Consider the following 7,902-nt stretch of genomic DNA (forward strand, 5'->3'; position numbering starts at 1 on the left):
ATTTTAAATGAATTTTGTATAATTAACTTATAGCCCAATATAAGGCTTATTTTCAGACCAAATCAGACCCAAACCCTTAGCCCACCTCATTTTACTCTTCAGCAGCCCAAACCAAACAACCCCATTGACTTAACAAGGTGGGAAACAATTTTCTCGACCCGTCCTGACTTCTTTTAATCCTGGCCGTTGATCTCTTAAGATCAATGGCCCACAATAAACCAACCCTTCTCTTTAAGACCCTCACCCCAAACCCCAGAGACTATTTTCCCCGCCCAGCCGCCTCTGAATTATATCATCTCTCCACTCTCACACTAAACTGTAGCGGCCTCATCTCTAATCATCCTCCCATTTCGGCTAAACAATGCAATCTCTCTATGATTCACTTTCCTTATTTGTATTACTGCATTAGTACCTATGTAATAATGGTGTTACTTAGTACTTGCCTAAACTTGGCATGTACCTTCTCTCAGAATTGGGCCCGTGCCACTTCAATCTCTAAGATCTGGACAATATCTCGTCTATATACATGAAAAATGGGCCGATTTCTTACACCAGCAGACCAATTTTTAAACATTGAACCCTAATTAGGGTTTGATTTTTGATTTATCCTTTTACTGGCTCAATTATTGATTGCATGTGATATTTTCTTTGCTTATTTGTGCTTAGTTGATTGTTTTCCATGTTTGTTTGTTCAATTTCTACTACTATATAAACCCATTTTTCCCGTTCCCTAGAAGGTCAGAACGACTATCCCTTGACTACTGTTATGACCACTATTCTTTCATTCTCACTCATCCTCTATGATTTTGGCCGGCTGAAAGCCAAGGCCACCGAAATTCGATTGTTTAACCTTTCTCGGTGTGAGCACTGCCCACGGTTCACTTTAAACCCTTGGAAACTCTAACGTACTAGAATTTTGGGGTTTTGTTGCCCTTTTGTTATTGAAGATCAAAGTCCTGCTAGAAATTATGCTTCTTACTTACTTCTCCGTTAATTTGTAACTGGTAAGTGCCTTTGGCCTTTGTAGTTTCATTCTTTATTCATATGTGTTCATGCTCTGTATATCTATGCCATTGAAACCTTTGTGAATCAATATACTATTATGTCATCTCTGTTTGCATCCCTATTTGCTCTGAAGTTATTCTCGTGGCTCTATATTTTTTTCTAGCATATGAACTAGCCTAAATTATAATTACGATTCTATCCTTCCTAAGCATGTCTAGCCTAGTGTGTTTGTGTGTGTCAGAATGCTTATATCTGCTGCTTGTCTTCAGTTTAACTTCTACCCTGGTCTGGATTCTTGTGATATACCAATTTACGCTCAGAATATGTTCTAATTCCTATTGAATCGCTCATGTATGCTTTCTTAGAGTTAATTCTTCATCATATTGTTAGCCAAACATGCTTTCCTGCTACTTAATGTGTGCACCCAGATTTGTTCAATCCTGTGCTCCTTAATATTGCCTACGACCTCTAGAATGAGACTTAATATCTAACCTCTTCTCCTGTATATGATTAAGACCTAGTATCTGTATGTCTTGTTAATCTGGAGTTGATATATTTTCACTTATCATGAATACTGGTATTGTTTTGAACCTTTTTGCTATGATTAATACTCAATATATTATGTCTCATGTTCAACTAAGTGGTATGTTTGTTAACTGTTATAAACTATGCCCACTAGCATGTTGTTATGATGTTCGTGACCACATGCTCATTAGGCTCTCATGTTAAAAACCTTCATGTGAAAACTGCCATCCACATGTTCCTCTCTATGACTTTGCTAGATTTTCATGTTAATTGACTGAAGTCTTGTAGGCTAACTTTAGACTATGCTTTGCCTCTTGAAACTCTTGATGGAATAATTCACTAGCATATGATGTTCAATCCTATCATTCTAACATTGTTTTTGAAAAATATAAGCATGAACCTGCCTTGTGAGCTTGGCAAAATTTCGTGTGTTCCTGTCTACATGCTTTGGTTGGAATTACTATTAGATATAACTTTAAGAACTAAGTATGTTTGCCCGAATTATGCTACTAGTATGATTATTATGCAAGGCTTTGATGTTGGAATCCTCTTATGAATATTGTACTCCACCTTCTTCTTGTCTATGATTCTGCTAGGTTGTCATCTGAAGCTCTTTAAGATGGTTCTATTTTGAAACACTGTTTGCAGTGGTTTGATAGTTTATGATATCCTATATTGTCATTATTAATCATGTTTTCTAGAATTACTTGCCAGTATGTGCCTTTGATGCCTTTCAACTTAGCATGGCCTTGTCTATTGGCTGAAACTGCAGTTTTTTTTATTTGTAAGAAACTAAGTGTTTAAGTTATTCCATGAGTAGTTCTGTTACTTGTATGGCTAGATTTGGCATCTATTAGCTTAATTACAGAAATCGTTTGGGCCTGCCTTTGGGTATCAGTGGTTTCAAATATACAATCTGCACATGAAGTTTGGGCCTGTTGTGCGGATGAAGTCCTAAGCCTATTTGAAGGCCCAGATGTATTACTGGTTATTCTATATTTGTATTTTTGTGCATGTAATTATTTAAAACGATCTGTAATAGCTTGTAAAACTGAATGATGGAGAAATTAGTGAAAAGAGGGTTAGGGTATTCTAATTCTTGCATGAATGGGTAGAAAACATGTTCATAGGATTTAATTGCCTTGTGTGATCTTTCTTTGACGTGCTTTGACTCTACACACTAATAGAAATCATGCCTATAGGAATCATACACTTCACTTAACTTATCTAATACTTGTACACTATTCAAAGCATGTTAGTTTAAGTAATTGCTTTACCTGTTTCCATGTCTACTATTGCGCGCTCTTTGACAACATGCCTATAGGAATCAAACACCTTGCTTAATTATTAGACAACATGCCTATAGGATGTGATAATACATGTCTTCGTGAATGCTCATCTAGATATCATGACTATAGGATTTTAATCAATAAGTCAATTACTTTTGTGGCTTTCATTATACTGCCTCACCTAGATGACATGCCTATAGGGATAAAGTATTATAAAATCAAGTTCAATTGTCAACTACTAGAAATCCTGCCTATAGGATACTTTCACTTACGTAGAAAGCATGCCAATAACATCAACGCTATTAATTCTGAGCTTTCAAACAGTTATACTGTATCATTACGTAAACAATTTTGAGATCATGCTAATATGGATTTTAACCCCTTTAATATGCAAATTCATTAGTCTAAAGCTACAGTACTGCTCGTATGATACAAGAAATTAGAATCAGATAGAAATCATGTCCATATGACTTAACGACTCTCATGTATTTTAACTCTAAATTTGTCTACTGCCTAATCTGCGCGCGTGCATTTGTTGCTTATATGTGGAGGCTAACTTGAGCTATTTATTATCTTTTTGTGAAGTCCTATATGTTTTGAATGTGCGTCTAGTTTTATTATTTTGAGCATCCTAAGTAGAGTCTAGAACCACCCAAATAGTAGGTCCAAAGCCTCCTGGGCCATAGGCATGGGGCGGGTAGCGCACGCATAGAAGACGATCTAGAATTGAATTAGAACGTTTTAAGTAAACAACTTTAACATAATAATCGGGTAGCAGGAGATGACAGTTTGTGCCCGCTGAATAATATGAGTAACCCTACCCTAAGTGAGTTGTGAAGTATTATTTATGTTGCACAGGATGATCCTTTAGGCTAAAACACTTAGGACCCCCCTCCTTTATATGTTTATTGTTCGCACTTCGAATAATTAGGTTGTATCCTGTAACCTCCAAAGACTTGTACCGATTATCTATATAGTTTAAATCTTGTACAAATTTCTTTACACTTGTTAGAACCTTTAGATTCCTTGTCTTCCCTCACTTATATGATCACATAGGACAACTATAATCCGCTAATCCCACATAGCGTAAACTTATCCCGGGACTCACAGTTGTGGACCTCGAAGAGTGCCTAACACCTTCTCTTTGAGGTAATTTGAGCCCTTACCCGATCTTTGGTGATGTAAACTAATTAAACATAGTTATTTTCAAATAGGTGTCCTACCGCACCTTAAGTATCGTTAGGTGGCGACTCTTCTCTTTTAACACCCATTTAAAAGAGTTCTCATATGTCAAAACCCGTTTTCGTGAGAAAACAAGGTGCGGCAGTTATTACTCTGGAATGTCAAGATCTTAACAAATTATCCTATGATAAATGCATAGGTGATCTAATTGCATTTGAGAAAACATATTTGGATAGGTAAGTCCACCAAGAGAAAAATAAGACAGTTGCATTCAAAGCAACCATAGCTGAATTAGAAAATGAAGAAGAAAAAGAATGTGGAAAACAAGATGAGAATATAGCTATGCTCTCTAAAGTTGTAACAAGCATGATGAGGAAAAATAGAAATAGCAGAAGAGTTTAATCAAATTTCAGAAAAGGGGAGATGAATAATGAGAATGACAAAAATGACGGAAGATGCTACGAATGTGGAAAATATGGACACATTCAAGCCGAATGCTCTGAGTTGAAAAAGTAACTAAGCAGAAATTTCAGAAAGAAGAAATCGTTTGGAGCTTGGAGTGATGAAGAAGAGTCTGATCATGAGGAAATTGTCAACATGTGCAACGTGGCCATCAAAGAAGATAGTGATGAAGACTTAGGTGATCTTGGTCTCATGGGAGACGAAAGAACAAGTGAGGTACGTCTTCCTACATGTCCTAACTGTCATGAACTTAATATTGCTCTTACAGACAATGAGAAAGTTCTAAATGAACTTCGAAAAATCCAAAGAGAAAATAAATACTGGGCTCAGAAATTAGAAATTTGTGAAATTGAGAGAGATATGCTTCAAGATAAAGTTAATGAACTTCAACTTCAACTGAATGGATTACGAAAATCCACCAGTCATAGATCAGGTAGATCAAATCAGTATGCTCCGCATAATTGTACACCTAGAACCATAAATCACTCTGCATGCACTCAATGTGGAAAAAATGGTCACACTTCTAACCATTGTAGGTTTAGGATTAGAGGAGAAAAAGGCCCTAAAAACTCCAATAACCCCTCCTTTTTTATTATGGAAAATTTGGTCATACATCTAACCATTGCAGATTTAAAAATAATAGAAAATGGGTCTAGCGACCTAAGTCCTCTAGTCAAGCTAATATTCAGAGCACTAACCATTCAGGATCTAATCAAGCTTGGGTACCTAAAAATAAGTAATTCATTTTTTGTAGGAACACCGCAAGAAGAATCGAAAAGGGAAATGGTATCTTGATAGCGTGTGTTCCAGACATATCATAGGTGACAAACAATTGTTCAAATCTATCACCAAAAAAAAAGGTGGATCAGTCACTTTTGGAGACAAATCAAAAAGAAATATAATTGGAGTTGGAAGAGTCCATCTCAGCTCATCGTGTGATATAGACGAAGCATACCTGGTAGATGAACTTGGCTACAACATACTCAGTATTAGTCAACTATGTGACAATGACTATGAGGTTCGTTTTATAAAATATGGTTGGTTTAATGAAGGTGAATCAAGAAAAGTTATTCTTTCTGGAAATAGAGATAGGAATGTATACACCCTTAGTAATATAGACAGTCTTGGAAATCAGATTTGTCTAGACCCTATGATTGATGATCCATGGGTTTGGCATATAAAACTTGGTCATGCTAGCATGCATACTATTCACAAGCTTTCCAAACACGATCTTGTCATAGGTCTTCTAAAACTAGATTTTTCAAAAGATCAAATATGTGATGCATGTCAATTAGGAAAACAAAGAAGGTCCTCTTTTAAGGTTAAGAACATACTTTCTTCTACAAAACCTCTTCAACTCTTGTATATGGACCTCTTTGGTCCAACTAGAATTTCCAGTATAGGTGGTATAAAATATGCCTTTGTTATGGTAGATGATTTTTCTCGATTTACCTGGGTTATTTTTCTGATTCATAAAGATGAAGCATTAAAGAATTTTGAAGTCTTGTGCAAGAAGGTACATCGGGAAAAAGGTTACTACATATCTGCCATAAGAAGTGACCATGAATGCGAATTTGAAATCATGGCATTTGAAAACTTCTGCAATGATCAAGGGATCTCCCTCAATTTATCATGTCCAAGATCACCTCAACAAAATGGAGTAGTAGAGAGCAAAAATAGAACCTCGCAAGATATGGCAAGAACTATGATTGTGAAAAACTCCTTTCCACACCACTTATAGGCAGAAGCTGTAAGCATGACATGTCACATCATCAATAGATGCTTAATTCGACCTACTCTCAAAAAGACTCCATATGAACTATGGAAAGGTAAAAGACCCAACTTCAGTTATTTCTATCCTTTTGCTAGCAAATGTTTAATTCACATCAATGGAAAAGACAATCTCAGTAAGTTTGATACCAAAAGCGATGAAGGTATTTTTCTTGGACACGCTCCCTCTAGTAGAGCATATAGAGTTTTTAATAAACGTACTCTTTCTATTGAAGAATCTATACATGTTATTTTTGTGGACACTAACCCTTACTTAAGGAATGAAAAATTTCATGAAGATGAGAAAATTTCCATAGTTCCAAAGTCTATCAATACAGGTGAAAACACTTTTGATAACGTGACTGATCAGCAGGATCAGTTGACTGACAGTCGTGTAGATAACCAGGAACTTCCTACAGTTGAACAACCGAGTCCTATTGAAAAGTAGCCAGCATCAGTCATCCCAACTGAATGGAAACGTTAACCTAGATATCCACATAAGTACATCATTGGAAATCCTCAGGAAGGTATGAAAACTAAAAGATAGCTAAAGTAGACGTCAAATATTGCCCTCATATCTCAGTTAACCAAAAAAGGTGGATGAGGCCATTGAGGATGAAAGGTAGATAACTGTAATGAAGGAAGATCTTGATAAATTTGAGAAGAATAAAGTATGGGAACTCATTCCTAAACCTCCAAATGCATCCATTGTCGGAACAAAATGGGTGTAAAAAAATAAATTGAAAATGAGTGTGGTTAAGTGGTACAAAATAAAGCTAGACTGGTTGCTCAAGGCTATTCACAACAAGAAGGAATTGATTATGAGGAGACTTTTGCTCCTGTTGCCAGGTTAGAATATATATTCGCATTTTATTAGCCTATGTTGCTTACAAATGTTTCAGACTATTTTAGATGGATGTGAAAAGCGATTTCTAAAATGGTGTCATCTCTGAGGAAGTGTTCGTCAAGCGACCTCCAGGATTTGTAAATGAAAATTTTCCAAATCATGTCTATAAATTATTCAAAGCCATGTACGATCAAAAGCAAGCTTCTAGAGCTTGGTATGAAAGGTTAAGTTCATTCCTAGTTGAACATGGGTTTGACAGAGGTAATATTGATACTACTCTTTTTATCAAACGATCGGCTGAAGGTAATTTATTAGTACAAATCTATGTAGACGATATTATTTTTGGCAGTACTAACCTTGTTTTATGCAAAGACTTTTCAAACATCATGAAAGGTGAATTTGAAATAGGTATAATGGGAGAATTAACCTTCTTCCTTTGGCTTTAAGTACAGAAAGGGATTTTTATTAGTCAAACAAAATACACAAAAGAGCGCATCAAAAAATATGGCATGTCAAACGCTAAGGACATAGGGACTCCTATGAGTCTGTCAACCACCCTGAATGAAGATAAAAATGGTAAGAGTGTTTATAAAATAATGTATCGAGGTATGATTGGTTCTTTACTCTATCATACGGCTAGTCGACTTGATATTATGTTCAGTGTTTGCAAATGTGCAAGATATCAGTCAACTCCCAAAGAATCCCACTTGACTGTAATTAAACGTATTATCAAATATCTAATAGGGACAGTCGACTATGGATTATGGTACGAAAGTTTAAATGTCTTTGATCTCAAAAGTTTTTCAGATGTAGACTTTGCAG

The sequence above is a fragment of the Nicotiana tomentosiformis genome, chromosome 1 (genome assembly GCF_000390325.3).
Source record: "Nicotiana tomentosiformis chromosome 1, ASM39032v3, whole genome shotgun sequence".
In the NCBI taxonomy this organism is placed as follows: domain Eukaryota; kingdom Viridiplantae; phylum Streptophyta; class Magnoliopsida; order Solanales; family Solanaceae; genus Nicotiana; species Nicotiana tomentosiformis.